Source organism: Tupaia chinensis, unplaced genomic scaffold, assembly GCF_000334495.1.
Source record: "Tupaia chinensis unplaced genomic scaffold, TupChi_1.0 Scaffold000410_1, whole genome shotgun sequence".
NCBI classification, from domain to species: Eukaryota; Metazoa; Chordata; class Mammalia; order Scandentia; family Tupaiidae; genus Tupaia; species Tupaia belangeri.
In genome coordinates, this window is record NW_006159915.1 from 178,227 (window position 1) to 197,178 (window position 18,952).

Here is an 18,952-nt window from a genome sequence, read left to right on the forward strand (position 1 = left end):
TATTTAAATTAGCAGAGAGGGACAGAGAGAGAGAGAGAGAGAGAGAGAGAGAGAGAGAAAGTAAGTTTGAAAGCAAGCTGCCAGGTCCAGGACTCAAGCTATGGTTGGCCGTGTGGGAGTCCAGCATCCTTAATCACCATGCCACCTGCCGACCCCCTTGAAAGTTCTTAATGTTACAATGAGCCCTTTTCCTTTTCAATTGCTATCCCACAGAGCAGATCACATATCTAATTGGAGAGCTGGTTTCTCATGTGTATATTCGGGACAGTTGATCAATAGGAGTTGAATCCGTTGTCTGAAAGAAAAAGAACAAAAAGTCCCAGAAGGTAATAAAAATGACCCAATAATCGTAGGTCTACGAAGTAGACTATTCAGAGAAAGTTTAGGAGTAAGATAAGCTTGTAAATAGAAATGTTACAGTTACCTGAATTTTTATGTTCAGTACTTTTGAAAAGAAATCTTTATTTTTTAAACACTAAAGCAATAATTGAAACAAAAAATTGTGTGTAATTTCTGCTGTTGATATTATAAATCAAGCATTGATTTACTAATTATATTCCTTTTATTAGTACCAATAGCATCTTTTTAGGCCTACCATTTCAAGTTATTGGAACAGCCAGAAGTAAAGCAATTTAATGAAAGATGATTAAGTTCCATGCGATCACTACAGTGTACTTGTTATTTTTGAAATTCCGTTTGCTTTCTTAAGTGACTACATAATATTTCCAAGTTTGGGAATAGTTCACTTTAATCTGTGGTAAAAACCACATGACCTGATGTAATGTAACCAAAAATAAGAATTTGAAATGAGTTTATATTTATTGCTGGATAAAATTAATAGTGTTTAACAAAAATAAATAAATTTAAATGTGTCTTGTTCATGATACACAGATATCAAGAGTGAATATACTTGTCTTGTGATAACATTGATTCAATGTGATTCTTGCTTTTTTTTTTAAAGAATCATTTACTTTTATTCATTATTATTTTTAATTTGCTATATAAATATGCCATGTGTGCTCATCAGAGAGACAGAGGGAAAGTAAGAAAACAAACTGTCAAGTTTGAACTCCCATCCACTCAAACTACAGTCGATGGGAGTTCAGCACCTTAACCACCGCCACCTCCTGGCCCTAAACCAATGTGATTCTGACATAGCAGAAATGAAATGACTCATGGTTAATTTAATTTAATGTTATCTATGTTGTTAGGAAGCATAAAGACCTGCCATTGTCTTATTTCGAATTGCATTTTTGTTTTACATTAGTTTTGTAGAAATAGAAATTTTTATTATTTACTAGTCTTCAGAACTTAATTCAAACTGAAATTCAATACTTAAATTCTTCAAATAATATATACTTGAAAAGCAATATATACCTAAAGCAATATGTTTGTTTTAGAAATGACAACATTCTTGAGACCAGCAGATGGTGTAGTGGTTATGTTGCTGGACTACCACATGGCCAACTGTGGTTCAAGTCCTGGATCCAGTGGCTTCAAACCCATGCCTGCTGAGTGTACGTACATACCCAAGGTCCAGGGAGGAGAATGGATTGCAGTGTGGCCATTCCTCCTAGGGAATGATTTCTCACTTTCTGTCTCTGTCTTTCTGTCATGCACCCTACAGCAAAAAATCTCTCTCAAAAAATAAATAAATAAATAAATAAAATAGGAAAGACAAAGAAAGAAATGACAGCATTTTTAGGATTTTTACAAATTGTTTGAGATAAGGGAAACTTTAAAAAACTATAAAATGGATAATAGATATTGAGAAATATTTATATTATTTTCTTATTTATTTTATGTGAATACAGTTTGCTTTACTTTCTCTTTAAGAATGACCAGTTCTCAGTTTTTCACCACATATGTGTATCTGATTTTGCCCTAAACCCAGAAAAAAAATATGCTGGCATGTTTTTGATTGGTAGAACAAAGAGTCTGATTAGGAGGAGGAACATGTTAACAATGCGCACATTCTGGGACCAGCAGTTAGCATTATGGCTGGGTTGCTGGACTCTCATGTAGTCGACTGCAGTTCAAGTCCTGGACACAGTGGCTTAAACTCACACTGGACACATGTTTGTGCGTGCCCAAGATCCTGAGAGGAGAATAGAGGAGAAGGGATTACAACGTGGCCATTCCCCCTGGGGGGTGATTTCTCACTTTCTGTCTCTCTGTCTCTGTCGTTCTGGCGAGTATACACGCCCTATAGCAAAAACCTCGGGGGGGGGGAACAAAAACAAACAAACAAAACAAAAAAACGCACACATTCCACCTGTAACCAAAATGACTGTATACTCTGTTAGTCATCATTTAAACTGCTTAGATGTCTAAAAACTTTAGAAGGACTGGTTAAGAGTTGTATACCGTGTGGGCAATGTTCTTTTGATGCAAGTCCATCTTTGCAAGCTATTTTTTCCTAGTTATATTCCTTTTCATTCAGGGTACAGAATTTTGCAAAAATCTTGACTTCCTCATAACTAGAATCCAGAAGAGAGCTAGTATTAGGTAGTCAACTGAATGATTAAGTTATGCATGTTGTTTAGGTAAACATAAAAACTTTACTCTATTTTTTCATCTTTTCACCATTGTGTCCTGCACTCCTCAAGGCATCTGTAAAAGAGATTGAGATCATTTTTTAAAATTATTTTCTGTTTGCTAATGACCCATTAATATCTATGTAGGTTTATATATGTAAATAAATCCCTACATTGATGTCTTCAGTTTTTGTTTTTGTTTTTTTTTTTTTGAGAGATTTTTCACTGTAGGGCGCGTGCGCTCGCCAGACAGACAGAGAGAGACATAGAGACAGAAAGCGAGAAATCACCCCCCAGGGGGAATGGTCACGCCGCAATCCCTTCTCCTCCATTCTCCTCTCGGGATCTTGGGCACGTACGCACACGCGCCCGGCGTGAGTTTTAAGCCACCGGGTCCGGGACACGAACCACGGTCGACTACGTGGGAGTCCAGCGACATAGCCATTACGCTAACTGCTGGTTCCCCCTTCAGTTTTTTATATATATATTTTTAGGTTTGTTATTTCTTCCAAGAGAGTTTGCAAAAGAGAGGCCCATGGCCAACAAGGTTTTTGCACTATTATCCTCACCCAACCGGATCATGGCTATGGCTTGTACAGGGAGATCTTGGACCCTAAACTTAGAACCTTCTCAGTGGCCTCAGTTTTGCAGAGTTTCGCATAACTGCTATACCATCTCAGCTGGCCAGTTTGCCAAAGTGGTTGCTTGTTTGTTTGTTTGCCAGAGGGCATCTGTGCTTACAGGAGAGAGACAGCTTTTGGGATTGTGGATACTCATGCACATGTGCCAGATGTGTTTTTCAAGCTCCTGGGTCCAGGGTTCAAATTACATAGTTGGTCATGTGGGGCCCAACCGCCTTAACCACCATGCCACCAGCTCGCCCCAGAAGGTGCATTCGACTTATTATTTATTGAACTGATTTTACTTAGTATGGAAACATCTCCTTTTCCTTTTTAATTAGTATATGGAGGGTTGGTAACTACAATGGTATTTTTAGAATACATAACAGAACCTATATATATTTGGCTAGAAATCATAATGTATAATTTAATAAATTTATAGTAAAAACTATATTTTCCAGTAAAATTACTTTGAGTCATATGAAATTGCTGATAATTGACCATTTCTGACCTATCGATATGGCAGCTTTATATGATTCAACCTATTTAATACTAAACAAAAACATAGAATGTTACACTAATTAAAACAATTATAAAACACAACATGGAATGGGTGCACTTCATCTTGGGGTACACATTTTTATGCTTAAGAAAGCAAGGAAAACTACAAGAAAAACCTTATTTCTGAGGAACATGTTTTTATATCATCACATAAATGTGCAAAAGCTAATTAAAACTATTAATAACCAGAAAATTGAAAGTAAAGTTTAAGAGCCTGTAGCAGCTAATGTTGGATAAATGGCAAATGATACTATATATTGAATTACTCGGAAATAGTGTTCTGTTGGTTATCATTAAAGTAAACAAGCTTCCTGATTTTAATTAGTAGAGAACAACTTTTTGGTTATTTTCATCTATTTTTGGTCTTATTTCTTATCTTTTTGTTATAAGATCAAATGAAATAATAATAGCAGTTTGCCACTTTGTAAAAGAAGAGGGCAGGTTACAAGTTTTCTAATACCCTTTTAGCAATAGGTCGACATACAAATAGTTACAAATGTCACATGATTTAAAGGATATTTATTTAGGCGGTAATTATGACTGGAAAGCACCAGAGTAGAAATGTAATATGGCTTAAGAAACCTATTTGCTTTAGCTTTTTTGTATATGTGTGTATGCTCATTAAAAGAAAATAAAATTGTATAAACTTACATCATGACTGTTTTTCTGAATTTTGGTTTCTATTGAAAATGAAAAGAAAACCCCTCAGTAACTTAAGCAGGCTACCAGGAGAGCTATCCTCTGGAGGTGGCATTGCCTTTACCCATTGATTAAAGCATGCTTATTACAGGTTGGGTCTGGACTCAACAGTTCCAAGGGGTGGACCTTAGCAATCAAGATCCAAACATTTACTTTGTTAGCATATTGGGAGTAGAACTCTTACAAAGACAAGATTGCATTAGCCAAACTCATAAAATATTAATGTTTAAATAAAAATGCAAACCAATTGGTTTATAATAACAATTCTTTGCTCCAAAAATTTAGAATACACATGTAAGCCTACCTGGTGCTGACTCACTGAAAGTTACTTTGTAGCAAATGAAAATTATAGCAGATCCTGGCTTTTTTTTTTTTTCCCATTCATCTTGGTTATCCAACTTGTTGGTATATAGTTATTCATAGTAGTCTCTTATGATCTTTTGTATTTCTGTAGTATCAACTCTAATGTCTCCTCTTTCATGTTTCATTTGAGTCTTCTTCTTGTTTGCCTTTGTTAGTCTACCTGAAGATTTGTCCATTTAAATATAATAATTCTTTCTAATTTGATCAGAGAGAGAGAGAGAAAGCCAAGGGGAGAAAGCAAGCCACCGGGTCTGAGACTTGAACATGGTTGGCCTGTTAGAGTCCAGTGCCTTAGCCACCACATCACCCGCCAGCCCCACGATTGGTCCATTTTGACTGAAGGGTGTGCAGTTTTAGCTCTACTGCAGGAATAAATATTATCTTATTTTACTGCACATGTACTGAATATTCAAAATTACCAGATTAGATTAGATTTTCAACATTCTTATCGCAAAAAAAATAGGTCGGTGAGGTGATGGATGTCAGTTAACTTGGTTGAAATTTTCTACAATATATAAATACATCAAAACGTCAGTTGGTGCCTCCAAAGTATATGTAATTATCATTTGTCAGTTAAAAATAGAGAAGTAAACAAACAAATAAATATCAATACAATTGAAGGCTGAAATTATAAATAAAATAGGGAAAAGGGATGTTTAGTCACTTGATACCACCATTTAGCTACCCTATACCATTATTACTGTTTTTGCTTTGGGACTAGTAAATATTTTTTTTAAGAATTATTTTATTTGACATTTATTTATTTATTTATTTTAATTTGACCAGAGAGGGAGAGAAGGAGAGGGAAGGAGAGAGAGAGTTATGAAGCAAGCTGCCAGGAGGTCTGAGACTCGAACCACAGTTGGCTATGTGGGAGCTCAGCACCCTTAATCACTGCCCCACCTGCCGGCCCCAAGATTAGCGCATATTTTACTTTCAAGGTACTTTGGGTATGTTTTATTGTTTCATCCTAAGAGCGTGAGTGTGTGTTTTCTCACCTCTGTGAAGAAAATGGGAAATCATACCTTCCTTCCGTGCCTTGATGCTAAGGGAAAATAAGTAGTCTGATTTTTTTTTTTTCCTGCAGAAGTTCTAGTTATGCTTATTGATCACTTTTGCTTACCAAATATTTAGACTGTGAAATTTCCAGAGATACAACTTCCAAACTAAGTGGAACTCACAGCACTTCTAATTCTTCATAGTTTCGTGGCGCTCTTTGGGATGATAAATGATACTGAGTGTGTGTAGTGAGGGTTAGGTGTCACCTAGTTTTAGACATTTGGAGGTCATATCTCAAACACTTAGTCATTTGCCAGGATTCAAACACTGGTTGCTTATAGTCTAATCTTTACTAAATAGGTGATTTTTTTCTCCTGAAACTGCTGTTCCATTATTAAAACATGTAAGCTATCTTGTCTGTAAATAGACAAGATATTTTTAATATTTTGTCACAATTCCTCAAGGCATTAGGAGATGCGGTACGGACTAATGGGTTGAAAAGATTTTCACTTCAGAAAAACTGAACAGGGTTAACCTCTCAGAATACTTCTGAAACTACCAACTTCTGTTTTTTATCTTATATTTTTATACCTTAAGAAAAAACCAAAACCTTTTCTCCCTCCACACTCTCCCCTTTTTCTAAATATATTTCACTTTTGGTTTGTTACCCTATAATGCATGCCAAAATTCAGACCAGAGTGAAATTCTGTAGCCAGCTTAGAACCCCAAAATAGAAACTGCTGACAGTTCCTCAAATACCGTCACATTGGCAGGTGCCTTGGCAATAAATTCATAAGCTTAGAATCCACAAAACAATAAAGTTATGCAAATTGGAGCATGTACGAAGAATAAACTGAAACAAATGGCAGCAGTAAGTTTACTCTTGTGGCACCCTGGTTTTACTAAGGTAAAGCAAATAACCCTGGGAAGAATTGAGGGGATTTAAGATCAAGGGGATTACGCAGACATAATATGAGTTCAGTGTGAATTGACCAATTAACAGCTGATCTTTCCGTTGTCACAGCATAAACTGAAATAAATAACGGATCAGAGGTTTTGTATTTCACGTGTAACTATCAAAAGATAAATGGAAAATTAAAAAGGGCATCATTTGATTGAAGGTTGCTTTGTTTTCATTGTTCCTTCAGCATCATCCCTTCAGTCATATTCAGATTAGTTATTTAATTTGAATCAAACAAGTATATAACACATTTATGAATCCCTTTTAAGTATCTCTACTTAATTACCTTATACTCTTGTTATTAATCTCTGATAGGGCATAATGTAAAGTTGCTTTTTAAAAAAATAAGAAAAGGTAATATGCTCAGTTAGCTTACTTTTAGGAAATAAATATTTTCAATTCAAAGTTAAAATAGTTGTAATAATCTCAGGCATAAGTGGAGCTGAGGAATCCAGCACTAACTTTTATTAGATGTATGATAAGATGAAACTTTTTTTTTTCATTTTTTTAAAGAATTATTTTGATTCACTTCTTCTTTCTTTCTTTCTTTCTTTCTTTCTTTCTTTCTTTCTTTCTTTCTTTCTTTCTTTCTTTCTTTCTTTCTTCTTTATATTTAACTAGAGAGGGAGGGAGAGAGAGAGAGGAAGGAAGGGAGGGAGGGAGGAAGGGAGGTAGGGAGGAAGAGAGGGAAGGAAAATGAAAAAGCAAGCCCCCAGGTTCAGAGCACAAACCGTGGTCAGCCATGTGGGAGTTCAGAGCCCTTAACCACCACACCACCTTCCGGCCCTAGATGCAACTTTTTGATCTTGTACTATTGATTACAAAATGTAATAGAAATGTTTCACTTTCTTTTTGTTTTTATTAACTGTAAGTTATTCCTAAAGAAGTACAAAAGGTTGTTGTGTGCACATTACCATTTTTAATGCTATTTTTCATTACCGGGCACTGTTGTCTGTCACTGGAAAGATTCTCGATAGATATTACTTGAAATAAAAATAAATATCACCCTCAAACTCAAGTTCACAAAAAATTAAGTCCACCTGTGCTGGACTTCACAGGCAAGGGAGGGATGTTTAGAGAAGTGTCGAGTAAGAGGTTCAGGTCAGAGGGCCAGGAATGGAACCATTGTGAAGGACTTCAGAAAGTTTGCGGAATAATGGAATTAAAGTATGAGTTTTGTTTGTTTTGTTTTGGCTTTTTCTTTTTTCTTTTTTTTTACAATATGCATTTTCCAGGAACTTTTGAAAGATCTTTAGTACATAGTTATCTGACAAACTCACTATACCTCTGTCACCACATTGCTAGTCATTCAAATTTAAAAAAATTTAAAATAGTCCCATCTATTTTCTTTGGTGTTCTAGTTAAAATTCTTTCTAGAAGAATAATTTATACAGATACTTAATGATACTGTATTTATACAGAATTTATATAGACACTTAACAATCCCTGATTATTTTTTCACTTAAACATTTTCAAACTAATAACCAAAATATTCTGGTGGAAAAGGTTGACTAGGAAATATTATTTTTATTTTTTGAGAGGTTTTTGCTATTGGGCATGTGTACTCACCAGAGAGACAGAGAAAGACAGAGACAGAAAGTGAGAAATCACCCCTCAGGGAGGATGGCCACTCCACAATCCCTATTCCCCTACTCCTGTATTCTTCTCTTGTTCTCTTGGAATCTTGGGCACACACACACACACACACACACACACACACACACACACACACAGCGTGAGTTTTAAGCTGCCAGGTCCAGGACTCAAATCATGATCAACTACATGGGAGTCCAGTGTTGTAACCATTACGCCATCTGCTGGTCTCTTCCCTGGGAAATATTCTAAAGTGATCTGTGCAGCCAGAGATCCCCTGAGAGCTCCTCCAGCCCATCTCAAAGGTGATTTTTAATTTTTTTTCTAATGTCTGCACTTTGAGGTTCTACTTAAGTTTATGTGTCCGACTTGTGTGATTTATCTAAAACTCTTTCCTAGTCAGTGAAAATTTTACGTTGTTTTTCTTTTGACATAGTTTTTCTAATCAAATTAATGAAAAACACTTAAAATTAGTGAATAGATTACATAATTCTGTCAGTAAAAGAAGGGAACACATAAGAAGGAGACTGTAACACCAGGATCCAAAACTTGCTCCACCCCTGGCTACTCTGTACTCCATGTGGGAGGGTAGGCCAGCCCTGAGCCCCTGTGGATTTCAATGAGTGCATCTGTGAAATACTTAAAGATTTCAGTAGTGTTTATGTAAGTGATTATAAAATAGCACTACATCTTAATTGGCCGTTTTTTGTTGAAGCTGAATGACGTGTTTTCCTTTTTCATATTTAGTAGTCTGTGAGTGAGCTAACAGAGAAAAGAGAGCAACATAGATCTTATGGCACCAGGAAAGTAATTTCACCTGGCTTAATTTCAGAAGTAAAGGATTTTTTATTTCCTAGAGAGAGATTTTTGCTATAGGGCACATGTATGCTTGCCAGAGAGAGACAAAAAGCGAGAAATCACCCCCCCCGGGGGGGGGCGGGAATGACCATGCCTCAATTTCTTCTGTTCCATTCTCTTCTCGGAATTTTGGACACGCATACATGCCTGGCGTGTCTTAAGCTACCAGGTCTGGGACTCGTCCTGTGGTTGACTGTGTGGGAGTCCAGTAGCATAACCATTACAGCATCTCCTGGTCCCTGGGAAAGGAGGATTTTTTTTTTTTTTAATCAAACATCCTATAGGGGCCAGCTAGTGGTGTGGTGATTAAGGTTCTGGACTCCCACATCGCTGACTGTGATTCAAATCCTGGACCTGGCAGCTTGCTTTCTCCCTCTCTCTCTCTCTCTCTCTCTCTCTCTGTCACTTTCTGGTGAGTGCATGTTCCCTATGGCAAATTAAAAAAATAAATAAATAAAATTAAATAATTTCTTTTAAAAATAGATTAAAAACATCCTGTAGTGAGGAATAAGAATATACAAAGATCATTTCTCAAAATATTTACTGTATAGCATGAGAAAGATAAATTTATAGTATACTAAAATTTATGTTTGTTAAATTTAGTCATTGATAGTCTTAAGTATTAATATTATGCATGTGCCAAAAGATACTGTAGATCATATTCTCTGACCACAATGTAATAAAAACAGAAATGTATAACAGAAATCTTTAACGACGTATAAACAACTACTGAGAAGAAACAGGTCATTAAAAACTGTGTCAGTGGCAATTAAATCTGAGTCATAAGTTATGTAGAATATAATAACACTATTCAGGGAGAAAATAAAACAAAATACCTCATGAAATGCAACTAAACCTGTACTCATGACATATAGTCTTAAATGATTTCACTATGAAACTATAAGAGATATTTTAGGATTTTTTAAAATTTCAAATTAGATTGTAACAACAATTTTAAGGAGAATGAGGTGTGATAAAACTTAAATTTAAGGAATATAAAAATTTATGTATGTAAGTGCTTATTCTTAAAAATAACTTAAAAACATTTGAGAATATAAAAAATGTAGTCTAATGATTTTAAAATATAAGTAGAAAAGTTTAAATTAAAGTCAAGTCTTAAAAGAAATTACATGCTGGTATACTGTGAAACTTGGTGACAAAAAAATTAATATTGCTTATATTTTCAGGGTAGAAAATTATAGTATTTGAAATGGAAGAAAACAACAAAAAAAGTCATTTAAAAATAACTACTCAAACTGTTTTACCAGTAAGTTTTTCAACTTTTCAAGAGGTAGATTTTTGTTTTCTTCTATAGAAATTTATATTCTATTTAATGTTTTTGAAGGCCACATAATTCTGAATTGAAAGCTGACAAAGTATTACATCACAAACAAAGCTGTAAACCAATCCCTTTTATGAGTATATAGGCAAGTCAAAGTATAAAAATAGTCAATTAAATTTAGGTAAATTTATATCTTAAAAGAATAATTCACCTAAATCAGAGTTGACTTAGAGTCAGAAATTCATAAATAATTAATCACAGAAATAGATCAAAGAAAGAAATCTCACTAGACTTGGATAAAAAATATGAAAATAAAAAAAGGCATCACCAGTGCTGGAGGTAAATATTAATAAATTAAAATGATATAACCTTCATTATGTAAGAACATGTATCTAGTTGATATCATAATTTAGTGTAAAATGCCAGAAGCAGTCTTGCTACAGAGTACGTCTTTTTCTTTCGTTTTTTTAATTGCTAGAGGGCACATGTTCTTAGAAAAAGAGAGCGAGAGAGAGAAGAAAGCCTCACCACTCTATGTGCTTCGGAGACTGTCTTGTCCAGTAGGGTTTGAGAAGTTCGTTATTTAAATAAATTAACCTATAGATTTTTAAAAATAACTTAAAAACATTTGAGAATATAAAAAATGTAGTCTAATGATTTTAAAATATAAGTAGAAAAGTTTAAATTAAAGTCAAGTCTTAAAAGAAGACTTTAATTTAAGCCTTCCAGACACCAGGAGCATGGGAAGCTGGGAGTGAGGAATGAAACTGACAAATAGAGAACTAAGTAGAAGTTTACTTATATAATGTGAGAATTGTCAATTTACTTCTCACCTGTTAGCCATCTTTCTGGAGCTCTTCCAACCCTAAAGGTAAAAAAAAAAATTGAAAACAGCAAGGAAATATAAAGAGAGACTCAAAAGAAATACATAATGATGGGAACAAAGAATTTTTTTTTTTCAGAGAGGTTTTTGCTATAGGTCACGTGTACTTGCCAGAGAGACAGAAAGCAAGAAATCACCTCTGGGTTGGGGAGGTGGCCATGCCACAATCCCTTCTCCTCCATTCTCCTCTTGGGGTTCTGGGCACTCACACACATGCACCCAGCATGAGTTTTAAACTGCCAGGTCCAGGACTCGAACTCCAGTTGGACATGTGATTATAACCTTTATGCCATCAGCTGGCACCGGGAACAAAGAAAATTTGAAACAATTTGACAATAACCTCAGAGAGATAAAATATATATTGTATCAATTAAGGAAAAAGAGGATACTATTTTGTTCTACTCTGAATCCTTTGTTTTGGTCAGAGGGCTGATTCACTTGCTTGGAGAGAGACAGGCAGGCAGGGAGAAGAGAAAAATCACCCATGGGGAACGGGCATGATGCAATCCCTTCTCCATCTCTGGCTCCCTTTGGGATTTTGGACAGTGTGTTTCTCAAGTTGCTGAGTCCAGGCTGACTGTCTTAATTATCAGGCCATGCCGTGGGCCCAAATTTTTTTTCTCTATCTCAGACTCCATTAATCTTCTCACATCCTCTTTCTTTGACTCTGCTGTTCTCTCCTTTTTTTTGGTCCTGAGGAGTTTTGATCTCACCAACAATCCTAGGATCCAGTCTTGCGGCTTCTTTAGCAGGCAGGACTGTGACAGAGAGAACTCATCTCTTGGTTCCTCTTGGATTGTTTGATGTCATGTTCCAAGGAGCCCTGACCCTCAGTAATCCTGATTATAGGCGAATCTGCAGCTCAGCTTAATCCAGTGCTGGGAAAGAGAGGTGTTTCCACCTTAGCTTCTAGAAGTCTGATGGAACCAGGGAGAGGAAAAGGGTGAGAGTGAGACATCTTGAGACATCTCTAAAATGTTTGAAGAGAGTCAAGTGGAAAGTAGACTCATTCTCAGGTGGGCATAAATGCTGAGCTCTGTTTGTCTTTCTAAGAATGCTTAGAATGCCTTTCTTTTAGCAAGAAGTAAAGACATGAAGGGCAGGACTAAGAGCCATGCTGTGTACAGGATAAATTCCAAGTCATCACTTCCCCCATCAGCAGAAGCGAAGAGTGAGTAAAAAAATCATGGCAAATGCAACGTGTGGGCAGGAAATCCTGTGTTTGGGCTGCTCATCCGTACGTAGGGACAGGCGGAGGCTGGGAACTACAATTCAAAAAAAGGTTTTGGCCACACAAACCTTTTATAGTTTACAAATATTTGTTCACTTGTTTATCGTTCATGATGCAATGCTGATGACATAAATTACATTATGTTCACTTGTTTATCGTTCATGATGCAATGGTGATGACTTAAATTTCATCATTATAAAATATTTAAAGACTAAGTTTTTTTGAGAAAATTAAGAATTCACCATCTATAGTCAAAATTTCTGAGATTAAATTTCACTCGAGTGCTTGCTAGATACCTTGGACAAGTTATAGGGACTTCTTATGTTTCAGCTTCCCCATCAGTTAAATATGGAAAAAATATATTATGTAACGCATCTTTACTGGATCAAATAGTTATTATTGTTACCATTATAAGCATTTGACCTAACTTCATTTTAATTCCTCATTAAGATGTTGCCTAGTTCAGGTTACACATTCATTTTATTCTAACCTCTTTCTACTTGTCGTGTTTTCACATTTTAACACTGACCCAAATGCAAAACATTGTTCAATAAATTCTGTAAAGACAGGTCTGTTAATCAAGTGTCCTCTGTGTTCCAAATAATAGCATCTTCATTTTAACATGGATCATTTTCAGTAGGAATACATGTAAAATTATCTCTATATTTTAAGAAACAAAACTGGCAAAAGTTAGGCTGCAATCTTAGCTCTTTGGATAAGATTTAATTATTATTGCCTGTTTAATTTCATGTTAAATATTTCCAAAAAGTCACTCTTAAAGTTAAGGATATTTTATTATGCTCATTTCACTTTTTTAAGATGGTAAACTATTGCTACTATTTATTCCTCATCTATTTTCTTTTGAGAAAGCCAACTGAACGTTGAATTCTTGTGGATGAATTTCTTTAAAAAGTAGTGGTGTCATAACCACATACTGTCATTATTTAAAAACTGTGACATTCTGACAGTGTGTCAGAAAAAAAAAGGGTGGTTGTGTGAAATTTACATGCCTAAGTTTGTAACTAAAACTAATTTTGTCAGGGAATGTTTTATAATTACCAAATTAAAGAACTATATAATTAAAGTAAAATGAGCTTTGCATGTGCCTAGAAACATAATCTCTTAATGCTTTTGTTAGTGTTTCTTTGCTGGCATTATTTTGTAATATATATATATATATATAATTTATTTCAGAAATAGTAACAGAGTAAGATTATTTTCCAAAGATTTGAAATCATTTGGAGAAATCTGTGAACAACTTACTTTATGAATTATTTTCACATTAATTTGGTGATTTTTAAAAGAGGAACAGTAAATCAACCAACTTTCAAATCCCCCCATACTTCTGTATTTTATTTATAGCAGAGAAAAACCTTTCTTCATTTCTTCCTGTCAGCTGTACAGAGAGTGTTCTACTGAAATTGGGTAAAAGAATCTCCAAAGTACACTTTGGCACTTTTGAGTTAATCTCTGTTAAATAATTTAAGTAAGATGATTATTTTTCTAGCTAAGTTGACTGCATGGTTCCATGATACAGGTCTAAAAAGCGGCTTATTTTTAAACATTTCTATATAACACTTTAAAAAATTCCTTCAGTAAGAAGTTATTTTTACAGAGTAGCTTTGTAAAAGTGCAATGAATCTTTTTTAATATTTTGGATTTTAATGTTATAATAATGTGAGTTCTTAGTTGCTAGTTCTGACTTTTTTCACACAGGCACTTGCTCACTCTTTGGCTGGTCTGATTACCCTGTGGCAGTCTAAGACTCCTGGATGTCTGTGTTCAGTAATGGGCTTTACTCTCCTTGGGCATGCTTAGTAGGCAGATTAGAAAGTTTCATTATCAAATGTATTTGCAAGGGCCTTTTTAGAAAATAGTTGAGAATGAATATTCAAAAAATAATGTGTAGTTATGTAACTCTCTCTCTTCTGAAACTTGAAGGTTATGGAAAGATACCACCTCTGTTTGTGTAGAAAATAGCTGTGTGTGATGGATAACCTCCCTGGACCTCTGTTTTCTCAGCTCTAAAATATATTGCAGAGCCAGAGATGGTGCAGAGGTTAAGGCAGCTGTATCTCCCATGTCTGACTTTGTAGTTCGATTTCGGACCTGGTGGCTTGAGAACATGCCAGGTGCATCTTTGTGCAAACCACGAATTCTGAGAGGACAAGGAGGAGAAGGGATTGTGGCATGACCATTCTCCCTGGGGGGTGATTTCTCAAGTTCGATGTGCTCTCCGAAGCTCTCTCGCACGTGTGCTCTCTCTTCCTCCCTTGCTCTCTCTCCTGCAGTCCGTGTGCTCTCTAGCATGGATGGATGGATGGATGGATGGATGGATGGATGGATGGATAAATAAGTAAGTAGCTATCCTTTGCATTAGAGCTCACAGTTTTCAAATAAGATAATAAGTTAATGAAAATGCGTTGAAAAGTATAAAGCACTATACAGTATGGGCATTATTATTTTTTCCCTATTGTTTTGCTAACTAAACTACAGCAGAATTAAGCACTCTGGAGAGTGGAGGAGAGAGAATTGCAATGTGGCCATCCCCCATAGGGGGTGATTTCTTACTTCCCCCTTTATCTCTCTCAGTCTCTCTAGCAAGTACATGCACCCTGTAGCAAAAGCCTTTAAAGAAATAAAATATTTGGAATTAAAAAAAAAAGGGGGGGCACAGGAGAGTGGAAGGGAAACAGAATGAGAGAGAGCATACCATTATGAAATGACCATCTTCATATTTAATACTATCATTACTTTGCAATCTATTTTTTCTCAGGTTTCTTTTGATTAGTGTCATAATGGCATATCTTTTCTATTTTTTTTTTCACTTTTAACCTATTAGTGTCATTTTATTTATAGTGAGCATTTGAAAGCAGCATATAGTTGACCTTGCTTTTTATTCAGTCTGGCCATCCCTGCCTATTACTTGGAATGTTTTCGACATTTAGTTTGGTTATTGATTTGGTGGGTCTGAATCTATCATTTTGCTCTTAAATTCCTTGTCCTGCCTGTTCTTTGTTGTCTTTTTCCTTTTGGGATTGATTATGTTTTGAAGTGATTCCATTTTATGTCATTTTCTTCGGTTTATTATCTACAACTCTTTGTCTTGTCATTTTAGTCGTTACATTAGGTTTTATAGGCTATATCTTTAATTTATCATGGCCTATCTTCAAGTGATGCTGTAATATTTCATGTATAGTACGAGAACTTATCAAAGGTTACTTCCATTTTACACTCCCATTGTTATGCTGTTGTCATGAGCTTTTATTTTTACATTAGTCATAAATTCTACACTGCATTTTTGCAAGCATTTAAGTATCTTCAAAGACATTTAAATAATAAGAAAATCTTATGGTTTTCTATATATTATCTTCTCTGATGCTTTTTAGTTCTTTGTATAAATTCTTTTCCCCACCTGGTATCATGTTTTCATCTGCCCAAAAAGCTTCCTTTAAAATTTCTAGAAGTGCAGGTCTGCTGGTGATGAATTATCTCAGCCTTTAGATATGGAGTTGTCAAAAAAGTCATGCCATAGTTTTCTATGTTTTCCTATGCAAAAATGTGTCATGACTTTTCCACAACCCAATATATGTCCAAAGAAGTCTATTTCATTTTTTTAAAACATGCTTTGGCTGGTAGAGAATACTAAGTTGACTTTTTTTTTTTTCCTTTTCTGCACTTTGAAGATGTTGCCCCACTATCTTCTGTAGTCAAATGCTCTATCCATGAGCGATACCCCCCAGCCCCATTATCTTCTTGATTACAATGTTTCTGACAAGAAATATGCTGCCATTGTTGTGATTGCTCTGCACTTAAGGTATCTGTGGTTTCCCCCTCTGGTAACTTGTTTGTTTTGTAAGGTTTTTGTCATAGAGCACATGTGCTTGCCAGAAAGACAGTGAAAAGGAAAGTGAGAAATCCCGCCCCCCCCCCCCCACCCCCCGAGGAATGGCCATGCCACAATCCCTTCTTTATTCTCCTTCTAGGATCTTAGGCATGTGGCCCACATGAGTTTCAAGTTGCTGGGTGTGGGACTTGAACTGCAGTTTGCCATGTGGGAGTACAGTGCCTTAACCACTATACTACCTGCTGCCCCTGTCCCCTGCAACTTTTAGTATTTCTATCTCCCCAATGACTCTTTCAAACAATTTGATTAGAGATGCATCTTGGAGTAGTTTTACTCATGTTTCTTGTGCTCCGGTATTTGTTAGGCTGGTTGCATGCATGGGTTTACAGTTTCCATTAAAATTTAGAAAGTTTGTCGGGATATTGGGCACACAGGCCAGGCCTGAGTTTTAAGCTGTCAGGTCCAGGACTGGAACTGTGGTCAGCCGTGTGGGAGTCTAGTACCTTAACCACTATGCCACCTGCTAGTCTTGCTATTGTTGTTTTCCAACGTCTCCCACCCTTTTGAGTCCTCATAGCCATGTGTTTCAGACCACTCGAAGTGGTTTTGCATATTGACGTACTCTTCTTTTAAAAATAAATTATAATTTCTCTTTTCATTATGTGTTTTATATTAATAGTTTCTTTGCCATGTCTTCAAGTCCACTAGTCTGTTTTTTCCCCTTGCAACATTAATTGGCTTTTAGTCTCATCTAAACCTTTTTTTTTTTTTTTTGAATCTGACACATTGCAGCTTTCATCTCTATAACTTTTGCTTGGTTTTTTAAAAAGCTCTCAGGTGGCTACTTAAGTTTTTTAACATATGGGATATTGTTACTTAGCTGTTTTAATGTGGTTGTTATTTTCCCTCAGTTAATTCAAGCTTCTTCTTAGTTTTAGGCCTATTCTGATAGGTTGACTTTTTTTTCTCATTAGCTGTTTTATTTTCCTGCATCTTATATGCTGATAATTTTTATTATATGCCAAATATTACTATCTTAGGTGCTATGCAATTTAGTACTCCTGTAAATACTCTTCTGCTTTATTCAGATTATTTGAAAACAACATATCCTTTTGGCTCCAGTGAGGAATTACTAGAATAACCTGTCTAGAGTTTTGAGGCCAGTCCCTTCAGTTTACAGTACCGAGAGTCCCACGATTCATGAGTTTTTTCCCCTTTGGTTGATGGAAACAACCCTCCATGGCAGTTAGGCACTTGTCCTTTGTGGTTCTTCTTTCCCTCCACCAGTTAGTCTCCTTCCATGCATATCCTGCTGTGTGCTCTGCTGATTATTCAAGGGCAGGCCATCTCTAGGGTCTGGGATTCTGGCTGCTGCATGCTGCTCTTCTCTGCCCTTTCCTGTGAGCACTTGGATGTCTGAGCCTTTGTGCTCTGTCTCTTCGACAGGATGAGTCTGCTGAGATTTTCTGGACTTCTTTTCACTGTACCATCACCAGAAAACATTCTTCCAAGCCGTTAACTAGGGAGAATTTTTATGGTTACCTTGAATAGCTCACCCTTATCACTGTCTTTGGTCTCCTAAAGTCCTGCAATGTAAAACCTTTGCTTCAAATATTTTTAGCCATTTTTTCCCCGTTGTTTTAGATGAGAGAGTAAATCTTATCCACGACACTGTCTGAAAAGGAAATGGAAGTTTCTAACTCACAGTATTGGTTAAATCCTAAGAAGAATGTTTTACATGCTCACTTATCTGCCCTTTACTAAAAGGCTAGTTACCTCACCTCTGTGCCTCAGTTTCTTCACCTTTGAAATTGGTTATGTTAGTCGTGTGTCTACTTTCAGGGTTGTCGAACTATTTGAATGAAATAATACTATAAAGCACTGAATAAGCAGAGAGTAAGCTCCCAGTAAATTCCTTACTGCATTATTATTATTATTATTATTATTATTATTATTATTTTGTAAGTGAGATTTATTGGTTGTGTCAAGGATCAGTACAGACATTTCGATTGGTACCCACTTCTTAACATATGTACCAAAAATTTAAAAAACCAAGTATAGTGATTCTTTTTAAGTTATTCCAGTGACATTCCAGCTTCAACTTTGTAGGCAAATTTCCCTTAAGAGGGTATCAAGAACCACTGTCTTCAGATGTTGAAAGCTGTTATGTAAGTCCCACCAAATCACTATTTAGTATCATGCAGACTACATACTTCACATTTCCAATCTTTCAAAGCACATTAACAGAATTATTAGGAAAACTGGACTACCACGACCAAAGATGTTACAGAGTGCACACAATTCTGACAGGGAGAGCAACAATCAAAGAGTGGTTTTCTTTAGGAAACAATACTACTAAAAAACATAATAGAAGTCATTTAAAATATTCAAGACACATTAAATGCATGACTGTGACTCCAAACTGTCATTTAGTATGCTTTGTATTTAGGATATAAAACTACCCACCCACCCCCACCTATGGAATGTTAAGCTGACATGCAAGAGAGTCAAAGCCTCC

At 35.8% G+C, this 18,952-nt stretch overlaps 1 protein-coding gene across 1 annotated transcript in view; it reads left to right on the forward strand.

Annotated features, from left to right (window-relative positions):
- Positions 1–18,952, forward strand: part of HDAC9 (histone deacetylase 9) — an 865,518-nt gene that overhangs the window by 41,315 nt on the left and 805,251 nt on the right. The window lies entirely within an intron of this gene.